The following is an 18825-nucleotide window of genomic DNA, read 5'->3' as shown; positions in this document are numbered from 1 at the left end:
CTTTATTTTGTCGATATTTTATCGATGCGTAATAAATACTTTTTAATTATCAAATATTTATGAAAAATAAGATAAATAAGTTAATGTACAAGGTATAACAAAATAGAATAAAGAGTAAAAAAGAAAATAAAGTTATAGAAAGAAAGACTTAGGTTTAGAATTAATGTTAGAGCTAGGGTTAGGGTTAGAGATAGGGTTAGAGATAGGGTTAGGGCTAGAGTTATTGTTAAGGCTAGGGTTTAGGGTTAGGGTTAGGGTTAGTGTTAGGGTTAGAGCTAGGATTATGGTTACGCCAAGAGTTAGGGTTAGGGTTAGAGTTATAGTTAGGTTTAGAGTCGGTTTTAGGGTTACAGTGACACAAATAGAATATAAATCAGATCAATACGTATCAGGCTTATAGAACACAAGAGACTTGCGTCTCAATTAGTGGTCAGACAATATAAAAAACTACCAAAACCAACATTAGCGTAAGGGTTAGGGTTAGGATGATAAAAATAGAAAACAAATCCCACCCTAATCCTAACCCTAACCCTAATCTAGTACATTGCGTTGTATATCTTACTTCTCATCAACATTTAATGAATAAGAAGTATTTAGTACGCATCGATCAAATATAGAAGAAATAATGAATAGAAAGAATGAGTTAGGGATAGTATTAAGGCTATGGTTAGAGCTAGAGTTAGGGTTAGGATTAGGGTAGGGGTTAGGGTTAGGGTTAGGGTTAGGGTTAGGGCTAGGGTTAGAGCTAGAGTTAGAGCTAGAGTTAGGGTTAGGGTAGGGTATAGGGTTATGGTTATGGTTAGGGTTAGGGTTAGGGTAGGGGTTAGGGTTAGGGTTAGGGTTAGGGTTAGGGTAGGGGATAGGGTAGGGATTAGGGTTAGGGTTAGGGTTAGGGTTAGGGTTAGGGCTAGGGTTAGAGCTAGAGTTAGAGCTAGAGTTAGGGTTAGAGTAGGGTATAGGGTTAGGGTTATGGTTAGGGTTAGGGTTAGGGTAGGGGTTTGGGTTAGGGTTAGGGTTAGGGTTAGGGTAGGGGATAGGGTAGGGATTAGGGTTAGGGTTAGGGTTAGGGTTAGGGTTAGGGTTAGGGTTAGAGCTAGAGTTAGGGTTAGGGTAGGGTATAGGGTTAGGGTTATGGTTAGGGTTAGGGTTAGGGTAGGGGTTTGGGTTAGGGTTAGGGTTAGGGTTAGGGCTAGGGTTAGAGCTAGAGTTAGGGTTAGGGTAGGGTATAGGGTTAGGGTTATGGTTAGGGTTAGGGTTAGGGTAGGGGTTTGGGTTAGGGTTAGGGTTAGGGTTAGGGTTAGGGTTAGGGCTGGGGTTAGAGCTAGAGTTAGGGTTAGGCTTAGGGTAGGGGTTAGGGTTAGGGTTATGGTTAGGGTTAGGGTATGGGTTAGGGTTAGGGTAGGGGTTAGGGTTAGGGTTAGGGTTAAGGTAGGGGTTAGGGTAGTGATTAGGGTTAGGGTTAGGGTTAGGGTTAGGGGTTAGGGTTAGGGTTAGGGTTAGGGTAAGGGGAAGGGTTAGGGTTAGGGTTAGGGTAGGGGTTAGGGTTAGGGTCAGGGTTAGAGTGAGAAAAATAGAAAATGAATCAGATCAATACGGATCAGACTTATACAACACTAAAGACCTGGGATTAGGATTAGTGCTTAGACAATAGAAAAAACTACCAAAACAAAGATTAGTGTTGGGGTTAGGATTAGGGTGAGAATAATAGAAAATAGATTAGAAGCAAAATACGGAAAAGATTTGCAGAACGCTATAGAAATGTGATTAGGGTTTGTGATGAGATAATAGAGAAACGACTGCAGCAAAAACTAGGGTTAGGGTTAGTGTCAAGGGTTATGGTCAAAGTCATGATTAATGTTTAAACAATAGAAAAAAAAACAGCCACAGCTAAATTTCGGTCGGGAGTTAGGGTTAGAGCCAGGGTTAGGGTGAGAATGATAGAAAATAAATCGGAATAATACGGAATAGACTTACAGTCTACAGAACATTAGAGACCTGTGATTAGGGCTAGTATGTTTAAACAGAAAACTACCAGAACAAGGTTTAAGGTTAGGTTAAGAGTCAAGGTTAGGGTTAGTATTTAAACAATAAAAAATAAACAAACAGAAAAAGAGAAAAGTTAGGGTAAGAGTCGGGGATAAGGTTAGTGTAAGCCTTGGAGTTACAGTTGACACAATAGAAAACACTCAGCACAATAATACGGAATAGATCTAAAGGACGCATTATACATAATCAGATGACTTTGGGTAAGGGTTGAGGAGAAAGGGTTTACATAGAACAGACAAGCCTAAAGAAACTTATAAGAAATGTTTCAGAACAAAAGTAAGGACTAGACCTAAAAAACTAAAAAAAAAACAAAAAAAAAAAAAAAAAAAACAAAAAAAAAAAAAAAAAACAAAAACAAAAAACAAAAAACAAAAACAAAAAAAAAAAACAAAAAGAAACAAAAAAAAACAAAACAAAACAAAACACAAAAGCCACACGAAACACGTTGCACGAAGCACGATAAATAAATAAATAAATAAATAAATAAATAAATAAATAAATAAATAAATAAATAATTAATAATTAATTAATAAATTTTCGTTATACATTTTTAATGAATTTGATAAAATAGTCTGTCCTCAGAATTTTTTTCTTTACCATCCCGATATATTTTTTTCAATCTAACTTGTATCTACATTTGTTTAAATGTTTGTTTGTCAGCTTATATTTCGTTAAATTAGCTAAGACTTAAACATTTGCAAATAAACTGTCAATCCATTATAAACTATAAATCCATTATATTCATGGCAAATAAAAAGATCCAAGAAAATATTTTTAAAAAACCAAGCAAGTGGCTGGTCCAGAGGTTTACACAAAAGAAGATCCTTTCCCTGGACCAAAAATACGCATAGAATTCACATTTGCTATTTAATGCTAAACAACAAATATTTACTTTCGTTTTCAAACTTTAAGTATTCCTAATTTGAATCTTTACTATACAGTGTATGAGATTCTTTCGTTGGGTAAGAGCGTTAGGTATGTATGTTAATTATCCGATTATCTCTATTAACTTCATGTTGTTAAAAAAGAATGACGATGATTGTGATCTATCGTCTATGTAATGGACTCCTTAACTCCAAGGAATCCATTCAATTAACACTACATCTCTGATCTGCAAAATGTACCGCCACACCACTTTCAAAACTTCTATACTCACTAGTTTTACCACGACACTTGTTACTCTCGTAGTGGTATCATCAATTCAATGTGGATTCTGGGAATTTCAAAAGATCCCCTGGAAAGCCTCAATTAAAGATTATTGTCAGAATACAATATCAATAAAACATGCGATTTTTTTTTAAATTAGCTTGTTGTATTTTGCTATTCGTCATATTTCTCAAAATAGTTGAAATAAAAAAGTAAACACGTAAATGAATTGCTTAAAATAAATGAAATGAAATAAAAACATTTATTGGGCAAAGTACAATATTATTGATCAATTCTATTGTAAATGTTGAAAAGTCCTTCAATCAAATAGTATCAGCCATAATAAAAAAGGCCTAAACAGTAAGTTACATAAAACATTTGATTGAGGAAAATTAAGTAAAAATACATATCATTACTTTGGGTGTATGACCTGATAATCAATTACAATTATCAAAAAAGGCACATCCAACAAACCTGGCTGAAAACTGCAAAAGAAAAAATGTTGACAAAATGGTCAAGATTCAAAGATGTACGTATTACACACAATAACCCTGGAAAATTCAAAGTTCACGTCACATCAACACCATAATACAATGAGAATAAATTTTCCTTTCATTAAATGTTGTAAAACACTTGGTTCAAAAACAATGTCAACTTGATATTTCCAAAATGATTTGGGTGATGGCGACGCCATGGACATATCTGAAAAAAAAAGATCATAAATAGGCTCTCCATACTTAATTACACTTTATAAGTTTGAATAAACTTTATGTTCTTTCTGTAACACACATACAGCTCAAAAGCTTCTTGTTCATTGCAACAGCATCACTTGCTGTATAATCATAATCCACCAAAACGAGGCAGAATTGCTGAGAGCAACAATTTTGTTGGATGAAATTAAGTACTGTATTGATGAAACAAGCCTATTATATCAATAATTAAAGTCAGTTATCTGACAATTATGTATATTATATTTACCTACTTGAATGAGCAGGATATCGAAGTCTAGTCGTATTATCCGTACACAATGCAATTGAGAATGAATGCGCATCACGTCAACAGAGTCTGAAATAGGATTTTACCCTTAAACATTGCAAAATAGAAAATGAAATTATGTTTTCCATTTTGTCTTGACATTTATCATGGTTCCATTGGTGTATGCAGATCTTTAAACAACATTCTATACAATTCTGAAAATACAAACTACTAATTATGTTTGAATTGGAAATGTCCTACAGGAACAACATCCTCTATTAAAATTTTGCCCTTCATTAACCTATCAAACTGAATCCGATACTTCATCTTTATATCCCATCGTGACAGTATGCCTGGTATTCTATTGGACGAACACTGGTAATACAAGGATTTATCTCAAATTTCTTTGTGGCAGCAGTAAAGGACATCTCACGTAAGCAAGATTGCAAAAATACATTTCTTGTTGACAACGTAATCAACATTCTGACCGACACTAAATTATCACAGTAGATAACTACCCTTGTTTGCTTTCATTGCTCACCTCATAGCTTGAGGGCAACAACACTAGTGGGCATTTCGCAATTTAATGTGCAAATTCTATTCTGGCTTAGAATGAAATCAGGAAATGTACTATAAAAATACCGATTCCCCATTGTTCGCAACATATAGTAAGACAAAACTCTATTGCAAAACTTTGATCAGTCTGAGCCCAACCCTCTGCAGCCATCACGGACACACCGTTGTATGAAGGAAAGTAGACCACCATCATAAATTGCCTTTCAAATCTTGAGGAACATAAAAATGCCCGTGCTTTTGAAATTCCCTGAACAAGTTTAATAACCAAGCGGTGAAAATTTACCCTTGGCGTACACACTTGGAAACAAAATTAAATTTTCCTATCAAAGAATGAATTTCTTTCCTAGAGCAGACATCATTTGACAACCAAACATGCACTAGATTTCATCTTATATGTCATCAATGGACACAGTCATGCTTTTTGTATCAAACATGATACCTATGAAAATCTTCTAGTTGAAGGACCCACAGCCTTCTGTTTTGCTATACAAATCACCCAAAAAATTGTAAGCCGATAAACTACTTGAAAGAACTTCACATCCAGCCAAATCGTCTAAATAATTCAAAATATATACACCATTAATTTCACACATATAGCAAATGACCGATTTTGTTTGCTACCTAATATATGCGGCTGAACGTAATCCTATAGTTAATATTGATTCAAAATATATATGACCTTTCCACTTGTAACCTATGAGATTGATGTAATTTGGGTCTATAGGTATTTGTCTGAACGCTCTTTTTAAATCTCGTTTGGAAAGGTGACATGATTTACATGTCTTTTTTTTATTAGGTCAACCAAACTATCAACATTTCTATACTTGATCTCCTCATCTAAATACTGATCTTTTAATATGCCATCATTCACCGATTTATCTTCAGGATAAATCAAATCTACAATTACTTGCCTTCCATTTGTATCTTTTTTTGGAACTGAATTCAGAGGCAGTATAGCAATTTGATCTTCAAAAGTATTACATTTAAATGTCCTCATAACTGCACAATAATAATTATTTCTTTAAGTAGTTTTTGATAACATTTGGAAATTCATTTGCACCTTTTTGATTTTGACAAGACGATTCTTCAACAGGTATACCTAAATGACCTACAGGCCTTCCAAACTCTAAACATCGCAAACGTTCAAGTCACCATAATTTTTAAGAATATCATGCCAAAAAGAGATAATTAAATTTGGTTTGAAGGTATTTTACATAACTGAAAGTTGTATACACCAGAAGTTTTAACAGAATTAAACTCAGAAAAAGCTATCTTCGCTCCAAGTACTTAATTTGTATCTGAACAAAATTGACATTTTAGGCATGTTCCAATACTACAGACACTGTGAAGTCACTGAGAAATCGATGGTAAAGGAAAACTATTGACCAAACTTTACGACAAACGTGAACTTTTCATTCAAAATTGTCAACTTTTTTTTCATCTGTGGCAATATCCCTTCAGCAGCTGCGTATGGAGTATTCATATCACAACTTATACGTTATGTCAGAGCTTGCCGAAACTAAGCAGACTTTTTGTTTCGTGCTAGAACTCTAACAAATAGGCTTCTGGAACAGGGTTATGTTGCTACAAGATCGAAGTCATCGCTACAGAAGTTGTATGGTCGTCAACACGAACTCGTGGATCTTCATATTGTTTCCATCAGCACCATGACAACTGATTTGTTCAAAGTGTCATAGTTTTTGGTTCTTCTTTCGTCCACCCTGGATGACTTTTAATAAACAGCTCGGCGGGTTCTTCCAGAAAAGCAGAGGACTCTTACCTTTATGGTCGTCATCTTGAACTCGTGGATCGTTATGGTGTATCCATCTGCACCTTGAAACGGACAATCTTCTGCGTTTATATTTTTAGTTTTTATTGACCCTCTTTCAAGGTACTTCATCTGAACTTGAATGCTCCGAACTATTATCAAACTTTGAAGATTTGACTCTTTTCTTACTTTTTTTGCAATTTACTTTTAAGTGTACACGACCTTCATATTTGGTACATCCGAATCAGGTGAAGAATCTACAATTCTAGATTTGCCGTTACTTGATAAACTTGATTTAATTTGTCCATGTTTTGCTCAATCTAAAATTTGTCTACATAAGCATTTTAATCACTATTTGACCTTAAATCTACTTTGCCCTTTCTGGACTACTTATTCTTCTCTTTACGTGATGTATCTACACCTTCACCTGTCTCAGCTAATTGAGCACGTGGTGTATTCGATTTCGAATCCACCATCGTGACTTTCTTAACTTAAGGTATTGCAACCTCATGTGAATAAGCCTGTTTTTGTTCCTTTGCTTTTAATTCATTTTTAGAGCTTTCTCTTTTTCAGAATTATCTATTGATAATTTGGAAATTTTCCTGCCTACCTGATTTAGCTTACTCAACTGTTCCTCTGATTCCAAATAAAAAATATTAGAACTTGGATCTGACAAATCTAAAATATCCAAACTGAAGCCCTCTCATGAAATTTCCAATAGTCTTTTCTTTTAGTTGTTCTGGTATTCACTTTCAGTCTCCAGTGTAGGATAAGCCAAAAATGAAATTTTCAAATGAAATTATTACAGAAATAAATTCAAAACCTTACGCAAATCAAATATAAAGATTAAAGCCCCACGGGATGAACCAGTGAACGAACAAAGTTACAGGTATGTTTTTATCCGTCGTAAGTCAAATACTCGATTAACACGCAAAAATTACAATGGATAACCTAATTATTATAGGCCAATGAAAATACTTGTTTTTGCTCGAACATTCGGATGACTAATACGTAGTCTCTATCTGACATAATGAAATCTATCAAGGATAAAATCCGATAAGATATCTTCGAGCCAATTATCTAGCATTAATTGTAATAAATATCACATTCTTAATATTTCTATAACCCCAAGTGTTAAAATCCCGACTATAAAAAACCATAATACATCATTTTTACTCCGAAAACGACGGTACACCTAGATACAAATATATAGATATGGTAGATATTCCTCACACACAAAAAAATAATGCAATTACATCGCAGAAGATGTTTTCAAAATGCTGGTATTTTTTTTTATTTACAATATATTTATCCAGTATGGTTACAAAATATTGCATTGAAAGGTTTTGTTTGTTTGTTTGGTTGTTGGGGTTTAACGTCCGAGCAGCAATACTTCAGCTATATTCAGACGTTGAACATGAAATTGATGATGAAATGAACATGAAATTATGATGAAATGAACATGAAATTATGATGAAATGAAAAAGGGATGGGACAGAAAGACAATGGGGTCGACAAATTTTGATTGCAACTGGGAATAGGGAGAGGTGGGTACGGTCGGGCAATTTGTCCTCCTGTGGGCGGAGCGCTATGGTTCCTACTCGGGGAGAATACTACTGTAGGGTTCTTTAACGTGTGAGAAACGTGGCATCTTTCCCAACACGGTCCACCACTATGGTTTGCGGTCAGTTTTTCCGTATTATAGCCTGACAACCCCAGCATGTAACACGCCAGGGGTACCCCATTCCACCACCTGGGGCACACATCCCAGTCGCTCTGTGGGGAGAGCACCCTAGCCTCCGGCTAGGGTTCTGAGCACTATTTAGTCGCCTTTTACGACAAGCTTAGCGCTGCTGCAGGCCTATTCTTATAACGCCACACCCGGACCTGCACGGGTCTCATTGGAAGGTAATTAAGAGGCTGTCCATGAGAAAACCATGCAAAACCGTCCCAAAGTGAGATTGGCAATGACATATAAACTTTAGTGCATCTGGTAGGACACCATGATAAAATTTTAATTGCAAAATATTCTTTCGGAGATATGGCCGCCATTTTGTTTCAAGGAATTTTTTATGGTTGAGATATGCAAGAGAAGATCTAAAGTTAGGTATTAAGCTTATAATTGCCCTTCTCTAAACCTATTTTTTTTTTAGCTAGGCGTATTCAACTCTATTAAAAATAGCGCATATATAGGTTCTAATAATGACCCTGAACAAAATATTTGGCCTTGAATTTTGTCCAAATGCCAACATTTAGAAAATTGTCATTTTTACCACATTTCAATGCCCTGTATTTCCTAAAATAACATTTTTAACAAGCTGACTTGTTTTTACCCAATAAGACTCACCCTTATATAGTAACTGGACAGCACTTCATGCTGGGCATTTCAGATATGACAATAACACGACACTTTAAATTAGCCAAGATTTGGTGGAAACGTGAAAATGAAAAAAAAAAAAAAAAACGGCAGCTTTCTACCACCTGTGTTTGTGTTTGTTTTTTTTTTCATTTTTTTAGCTCTTAGGGTAAAGAAAATTGTTGGAGAAGGTAAAACAATATCTCCTAAATACCAGATAGTCATTTTACATGTACATATTAAAGTTAAAATTTTGAATGATTGTCTACCTGGTGCTTTACCAGGTCAGATGTATGTGGTTACAATGTATTTCCTCCATCATCTTCTACAATACTTGTAGTACATCAATCATGACCCATGGCAGGGTCTATATCAGTCTCTCGCTAATCACACAACAATGAATCATTTGAATAAATGTATTTAAGCTTCTTTACCTGAAATAGAAAAAAAACAAGGGCTATATATTTGTTTTAATTATAAAATAGATTTAATTTACATGCACATTTTGAACTAGTATCAATCAATTTAAAAAGAAGAAGTACTATAAAAACCATGTTTAAAACATACACTTTAGATTGATTAATATCTCATTACATATACTTAGGTGTTTGATTAAAAATGCATGCGCATGTATATGTATTTATATATCAAACATCACAATTGTGTATTGTAGAGACTGGATTCGTATACATGTATATCAGAATTTATTGACATACATGTAGGCTGGTCCATGTAGACCCCATGTGGCTCATCCCTCTTAGAAAATTCGAACTTTAAAAAAAATGTTATATTTTGTATGTAACGACACTAAAAATATTTAGGAAGAATTCAAATAAATAATCAAGCATATCTGTGATGTGGCCCACGTAGGACCCCAATAACCTGTAAATGCTAAACTCTTTAATTCGCCTTTCAACAGATTTGAATAGGATTTTTTTTTCAAAATTGAATGAAAAATGAGCGTTCTTAACCATATATATTTTAACCTTTTATCATTTTATTATTTTTAAACTTATACACATACATGTACTGAGCAAGTTGAGTATGCTTGTTTCAACCATTGTCTATTTATATGTCAGAGACCATTTATTGTAAATGTGTTGGTAAAATAAAATATTTGTATTTGTACAACAAAACTAAAAGTTCCTTACCTAATAATCAATAATATGCCTTAAACCGTTCCATTTTCCTTCAATTAGTTTATCTCTTAAAAATTTGCTGAATGGTAATAGTTATATTGATAAGTGTGCTTTGAATAACAAAAATGATGCATTACATACATAAATGGTTTATAAAAATGCATTACAATTAAATGAATGTTTTTCATTGTCAGAATATATGAATGGGGTGGGTAAAACGTTTCTGGGCCGCACACCAGTACCCTTTTACATGCTAAGTTACACCCCTTCTGTGAATAGTTGTCAATATCTTTAAATGTTATTTTTTCAAAGAAGGGAACATGCTTATATGTATGTGTAGAATACTGTATGAAGAAGCAATTAGCATACATATAGTTCTATGTGTATAATACTATGCACAGAAGCATTTAGGCTTGTAATACATTTTCAGGACATGCATGTAATATTTGCATTATTTAAATAAAATATTACAATGTATCATGACTAAAAAGTATCTTGACAGGTACTTTTCTATATTATGGCTTTAGCTTGCGATATCGAAATATTAAAAACTATAGTTTTTTCTTATAAAAAAGCAAGAAATGTTCCCACTTTAAGTAACTAAAACTGGCTCATTCTCAACCAGGTTGTTAGGAGTGCGAGCTATCATTTGTATCTAAAAAAAATTCAAATTATCAATCAAATCAAAGTAAACACTTAAAAGATAAAGTGTGTAAATTCATTGAATTATTTTCTGACACATGTCTCATCAATTCAGAACATTTGTTTACTTGAAGCGGCTTCCCATCCACTTACTTCCAGGTCCATTTTGAACACTGAAAATAACCCCGTCCCGGGACCTCGTGAGAGTGTAATGCTAGTAGCTAACACCTTGAATGTAGTCACGGGAACCAGGATACTCCATACTTGAGTGCTGAAGAAAGAGTAATCAAGGAAACCAAGGTAAATCAAAGTAACAAAAGCAAATGAGCAACTCGGACTCCACAAAAAACTGGGAGCATGGATCAGGTGCACCGGTAGGGTAAGCGTCCTCTGCTTTTCTAGAAACACCCACCGAGTTGCTCATAACAAGTCAAGTCCGGGGTAGACAAACGAGGAAAGGAAGACCCGTTGAATAAATCAGTTTTCATGGTGCAGATGGATACACCATAACGATCCACGAGTTCATGATGATGACCATAAAACGTCTGTAGTGACGACTTCAATCTTGTAGCATATACAAATAGCGCGATACAAAAAGTCTGCGTCTGAAGGTATGTTACCACAGAAAATTGGCAATACGGTATAAGAAATCATCGCGCTTGTTCTATTTTGGTTGTGAGATCTCCATTTCCATTGATCTCTATATGTAGGTCAATATATGACGCTGTAGTGTCCTTTATCCAATGTTATTTTGGGTAGATCTCCGAAACTAGAATTGTATACAGACAATACATTACGAAAACTGAGATCAAAAGATTCGGCTTAACGATGTTGTTCTTTCGAATCAGATTATCTATAAGGTCAGTCAAAGAAGCAAACACATCATCTTTTTATGACAAACTGTCGAATTTTGTGCCAATAATATATGTGTGTTATATTTTAAATCAAGTTTCAATTGGTTTTCCTAAACTGTAATTTCAACCATATATATTTGGTTCAGTACAGACCTCCGAAGAATTCTTTTGGATAATAGAAATACATTTCATAAAAATGTATAGATATAACAGAAATTGTATAGAAAGATCAGAATGATGCTCCATAAACACCTTTGGATGTCAACGAAAGGAAGGACTGTAGATCTACTAAAAATAAGATAGATCGCTTATGTGTTCGTAGAATTCTCTAACAAAAAACGTGGTTTGGGACAATGTCTTTGTTTATAGAATCGGTGATTATGTATGCTTCTTGCATTTCCTCCGCGATTGGTGATGTTGTGATTAACTGTGTGACAAACTGAAATCAGGTAATCTAATCAATACCTGGGAAATGTTTATTTTAATATCTTTTCTGTTTATGCTTGTCGCTTCCAATATCCATTGGCTATACAGATTGAAATGTTGCCCCAAAATATTAACGCAAAATGCAAACGAGACGTTCTCTCATACAAAGAGTTGGTTGGCCGAATGTGCTTTGTACATGGAAAATGTATTCACAGTGTGATATGGTATATTTCAATGATATTTATTTGTCCTTTTAGATTCCTTTCTATTCATCTATTTCCACGAAATCACTGTCAACTACCTGTAAAATCGTACAAAAGTTTTTCACTAGAAAATATTCTGAAAATGCACCGGTATTTGCTACTTAACATTAATGAATTGAAATTAAACGTACTAATTAGATATACACTTGTTTAACGTGATACAGCTAGTGTTGTGGCAACCGACAAAATTAAACAAAGTAAATAAAAAAGTAAATGCAAAAAGGAACGAAAATTCGAAAAAGAATCTGCCAAATGTAGTGTTTTGTTCCAACTGCAATAGATATGAACAAGCTGGGGTTGCATACAATTTGTATATATATATATATATATATATATATATATATATACAACGTCTCAGAATGTAACGACTCTATTCGCTACACTGCTCCATCGGATCAAATTGATACAGGGAAGATAACGTAAACTTATAGAAGGGTCTGAAAAATTCCCAACGATGTTAGAACTGTCAAATTTGCGAAGCAAATTTTTGGTCGTTCCCTCCGCGGGACTCGAACTCGTACCGCTGTGACATCTATGGCAACACCGCCTGCACTAAGTCCAGCGCCCTAGACCACTCGGCCAGCTATGCTATATAAAAATATAGCATTCGCTGGCCGGGTCATTCCTCCTCGTAGGATTAATCTAGGGCTGTAACTTAAAACACGATGTATGGTAGTACGGGACAGTTCATCTAGGTATTATTATGTAGGATAGAGGATCAAATTAATGATGCATGTCAAATTATTGATTTATTGTGACCTGCCTGGACATTCAAAATACGTAGTTACACATACTTATACTTATAAGTGTTGATTTCAACTCTGGTTGTGAACAAATACTATCAAGTGTTGCATCTAAATATATAGAAGAAGAATAACACGATGAAAACTAGATAGAAAAATATAGTGCAAATTAAAGGAGGGTACATGTCAAATATTGATTTTTCCTCTATCAATGGTTACCTGCAATACCACAGAATTTCATATGTACACCGTCATGCCAAAGGACGTAGGACATATTGCAAAGAAAAACCACAGGAAGTGGTCATGACAAATTTCTGTGAATGATTTGGATTTGTACATCAATTAACTAATGTTAAACACCACCTCGTGATTGAACATGCAAATGCATAATTGTATACATGAAGCATAAAAAAAACATACAATTATAGCCAGGACATTTTTTCCATTAAGCAAAGTGCGTTGATTTCACCGTGAGGTTTAACGTCATTATCACTATGAAGATCATCATGATATCACGTTCATATATCAACATGTCAAACATCCACAGCAAAGGTAAAAAAATTAAATAAAATAAAAAAACAACAAAAAACAACAAAAAAAAAACCAAAAAACAAAAAACAAAAAGTGGGTCGCGGATAAGAAAAATGAGCTGCATAAGAAGAATTAACTTTGCTATAGATCAATTTTACAACTATAAATAGGTCAAAATATATGTTTAAAAATGACCAGTTATATGTGTATAAACTGAGATCAAAGGAATATACAAGAAAAATATACACACAAAAGATGAGACATAAGAACGATAATTAAAAAGAAATAAATCAAGAATTTAACAGATACATGTATGATAGTGACAAATTGGACCCACCCAGAAAGTAATAAATGCGACACAAAAAGAACTAAAAATCAGGGATATCGTCATACATTGTATAGAACTAACATGAGTACCTACAAACTTTACTCCGAAGATGGACTGAAATAAAATATTTTTCGAATCGCTGCACAATAGTATTTCATGGCGTCAAGACTAGAAATGTTTTGAATTATCAATCACTTAGTATAATTGTGTACTTCGCATCATTTTGGTATTTCACGTCCAATTTTCCATTCTGAAAAATATCGTCATTTCCTTTCTCCACGTAACCTCAGGGGACTCTGATACATCTGTTTGTAACACGCATGATAGTTTTAATGTCTTGCCTTCTATTGCAAAGTGTATTTCTTGCATACAAATGCGTGGCTAAAAAGACTCACTGCAAAAAATAAAAGAATAAATTTAAATGTTTCATAGAATTGTTTTATTGTGGTATTTCTTGGTGTGACTTGGCTTGGTATTGAACCCATGATCTCCCACACATACCTTCTAACTTTGAAGGTGTAGCGGTGGGTTAATAAGTAAACATATATATGTAGCAATATACATATTTCATATATTTTTTCTATTATTGTAAAAATGTGTTATGATAGGGGACTCATTTGCGCTAGACTGATTGTGAAGTATCATGCATAATAATACGAATCATGAATGCATGCAATACATGTATGTCTGACAAGCAGACGTACAAATACCGCTGCAGTGAGGAGCAGACATAACTTAAAGAAATAGCTTTTTTTCTATTGTAAAATTGAACAAGTATGTGCGTACGGTAAAATAAATCACCCAAAAAAATCGTGTTTGTAAAGAATTAAAAAATTCAGTCATTTATTTTAACAATTCATATTTGTGGTTCTATTATTTCAGTGTGTTTGTATATTGTCTTTTTTGTATTGACTTTCATACATGCAAGATATAAAAACAATTTATTTATTTGCAGCTCTTTTTGAAGATCGATATCAAATTAATTTTACAGTGACTCAATCCACTAGTTTAAGTACTGCCTGTTCCGAGCCTAAAGAAAGGACGAGGAAAGTCATACTAATATTTCATTAAAACGTTCGAATCGAAATTTTACTATACTTCTTTAAAAGTTGGCGCATATTATTTTTTGTAAAATTAGCTGGCGCAAATAATACATTGTTACAAAAAGATATTAAATTGGCACAAACAGATCCCTCAAGAAATGAACACGACTTCTTAAAGCAGAGAAATAAAATGTCAAATTATAATCTTAGTAAATTGCGTTATCTTGTGCCACGTCTTTCTAAAGTTTGATAAATATTCATTATCCTAGCGACATCCGCGAGGCTAAGCTTTAATTTTGTAGTATAGGCTCTTCATTGTTAAGTTTGTATCATTTGAAATGTCAAGCCAAAAGGAGCCTCCATTTGGAAAAAAAATACGTAACTATGAATATTACTTGGAGATACAATTTGGTGCCGAAAATCTCTATAATTGGAAAACCGTATCCTTTAAAAAGGGCAGTTGATACACTATCATATTTGGTTTTGAGTGTGTCAATCAGGTGACTTTACAGACGCAAAAATGGTGAACAATGACATTTCTATTCAAGAATAAGAAATACGTGAACCTGCTTTTATTATTTTTTTTCAGTTTCACAGCTTTGTGATATAGATACCTAATATTCATGAAAATCAGACACTTCATTCCATAAAAGAGCGAAACGGACGAGCTTAGAAATGAAATTATAGAGATATCAGTAATATCACCATTTAGGAGCGGAAAAATGTACAATTGGAAGAAAAATCAAATCTTTTGTAATGAGTATTTGTATGACGACTGTTGGTCTTTACTAGACAAGTTGCATTATCTTAATAAAAAGGCGTACTGGTTCGATTATTGTCAAACTTAATTTAGGCTCGGACTAGTGTGCCTACCCAAAATGAGAGTCAGGGTGTGTGTTGGTCCTTGGTTAAATCTCCTGGTCGAGTCTTATGAAATACTTTAAATATAAAGCTTCTCCTCCAAGTCAAATATAGGACTCACTGCATCAAGAAAGCGTAATCAAGGGAACCAAGGTTATAACGGTAATCAAAAGAATGTAATCCAGGGACAAAGACCAGACATGGAAAACAGACATACACAACAAAGAACATAAAGTAACTAAAATCATACATACAAAACATTCTAGCAGTAAATGTCCCATTCATATGAAAGCTTTTTTTACAAAGAATGTCAAAGAATGGCTAATTAAAATTCTGTGTGCACTAGAAAATAGTTCGATCTTTAAATTATATGCCAAACCATTATTTAATATGCAGCTGCACTAGGATTAGGGCACCACTATTCTATTCTAGTTTTATTTTCTGTGCCCCTGCATTGGCTTTAAAGTTCATGCTAATGGCTAAAAAAATTATCTGTGTTTCTACTAACCCTACCTGCCAAATTTTTTATGTTTTAGTTTTTTGGGTTGTTTTATGACAAGCCTAAAAGTAACATTGTAGCACTTTTGAAGTCGGAACGTGTCATCAAACCGAACAAGTCAAAAACTTTCTAAATATATAATGGTATACATGTATAAAGTTTTGCATACATGTACATGTACATAACAATTCTAGTTTGTAACAACATCATATTAGAAATCAGGTATTTTTTTTTTGCCAAACCATTCACATGTATTTTATCATGAACCACTCATTTTGTAGTTGCATTGCCATTGGTATCAGTACATCACTATTCCCATGTTACATGTCTATCCTTGCAATCTAAACATTGCCTCCAAACTCTTTCATTAGTACATTTTTGTAATTGTAAGGAAGTCATGGAGTAACTTTTGAGGACACTGAAGATGAAGAGACTGAGCAGGTTGATTAAGTGTGTGATGTTCCATTCCATCGACTGGAGAATGGAGAGTTTAATATCGTCTATGCACATCCTGAAACATTTTCAAGGAAGAAGTTTGGTCATTTACTACGCAGCAAGACTTATCAAGATAATGTCTGTGCTGTTGTAGTAGATGAATTGCACATGGTTTCAGAATGGTTTGTATTGCAACTTAGATATATGTATGTATATTTTTCCATAGTCCCTTGGCATACCCAGAATTTAAAAAAAATGTACAAAAGGGTTTTAAAAAAATATTTTATAATAGCAAAAATGGCTTATACAATGTAATAATGGAAGAAAAGAACAATGACATAATTACAATAGTTACAAACTTTTATACATCGTAACATGTAGAGGACCTGAATTTTGTAAATATATGGTATGAATTTTCTCAAATCATGATGCTTGAAAAACTGATTTTATTTCATTACACATGGCAGTGATATATGGCATGAATTTTCTCAAATCACACATATAGTAATTAAATACTACACTTAGTTATTAATAAGCATGGAATACATCTGAAAATCCTCAGTAGTATAGTGGTTATAACGTCTGCTTTGACAGCAGAAGACTGGGGTTCAATCCTCACTGAGGAAACCATGGTGCTTGAAAAACTGATTTTATTTCATTATACATGGCAGTGATAGAATTTAAGTGGAAATAATTGCTAAATTCAATTTTGCTTGTAAAAAATATTTCTTCTTGTTCAAATTAGCGTTGGAAATTCTATATGTATTATATGTGTAAGTCCAGTTCAGAATTAACAAAAGAAACTTATATTTAGTGATTGTAAATTTGCAGTATTTTCTAAATTAAACTAGTGGAAAAAAATTCTAAAATTCAGTCCCTGCATGTACATGTATTAAATAAACAAATGCAAACCCATCTGTATTTCAAATTCTTTTTTTAGGCTTAAACACATTTATGACACCTTCATAATTTGAAAAAAAATCCCTAGCCAATTTTTTTCTGTCTGAAATGGAAAAGTTTAAAAGTACATCTATTCCAGACCTAAAGTTCAATAAAAAAGATGACCTAATAGACACAAGGTTTAAATTTAAATGGCCTTTCAGTATACTTAATTAACATTCAATTGAAATACTCTTTTGTAGGGGTGATGATTTTAGGCCTGATTTTAAGAAAGTTGGTGAGCTGACTTGCATTTCAGAGGGTGTGGCTCATTTGGCCCTGACAGCAACTGCCACTGTGGACTTAGTAAAGGGATTAGAAAAAGTATGAAATTATAATAACTCTTATGTTATTTGGGCTAACCCAGACAGACCAAATATTTATATACAAATTGAGAAAAGACTCCCTAATATTAGAAAATTTGAGAAATATGATGATCTAATAAAGTCTGTTAGTAGTGAGTTGAAAGAGAAGCAATCTAGTTTTCCACTAACAATTATGTATGTTGAAAGTTTGGAATGCCGTGGATACTTTTATCAATATTTAGCTCATAAATTGAAAGATGTGCAGTTTATTGGTGATCCCATTCCACAAAATAGAATATTTGCCCAGTATTATATAGATTACCCTAACACTATGAAACAATTAATCGTGTCTGAGCTAAGATTGGTTCTAGCCACCGTAGCTCTAGGAATGGGCCTAAATGCTCCATGCATAAAGAGAATAATTCATTGTATACCACCAACTACTGTAGAAAAGTATATGCAGAAAATAGAAAGAGACGGGCGAAATGGTCAAGAAGCAGAGGCCGTAATGTATTACAATTTGAGCGACATTTCTAAAAGGGTTGTCGTGCTATGAGTGACTTCTGCTTCCTGGAATACAAATGTTACCGAAAAGAACTGTTAAATTACTTTGGTTTTAATGAGATGTTGTACTGTGGAAAAAAGGTCAAATGTTGCTCATTTTGTAAAAGAACATGTAATACTAACTAGTTGGCTTAAGTCATATCCAAACAAGCTATGAAACAAAACTTGAATTCCAATTTAGTGAAGAAAAACATAAGCCTCAGTTGACATATTTTTTTACTATGTAAATATAGCAGAAATTAATCATTGTCTTTTTTTATTTATATTACTTCCTTTTTCAACCCACTATTTAATTTTAAATACTTGTACTATTAAAGACTGAACCATTGTGATTACTAAAACTCTGATGGATCATCACGGACACTGATTTTGTATCTCCTTACTCT

Source organism: Perna viridis, chromosome 10 (assembly GCF_037379345.1).
Source record: "Perna viridis isolate PV_CMFRI_1.1 ecotype Kerala chromosome 10, ASM3737934v1, whole genome shotgun sequence".
Classification (NCBI taxonomy): domain Eukaryota; kingdom Metazoa; phylum Mollusca; class Bivalvia; order Mytilida; family Mytilidae; genus Perna; species Perna viridis.
This window is presented reverse-complemented; position numbering follows the sequence as displayed.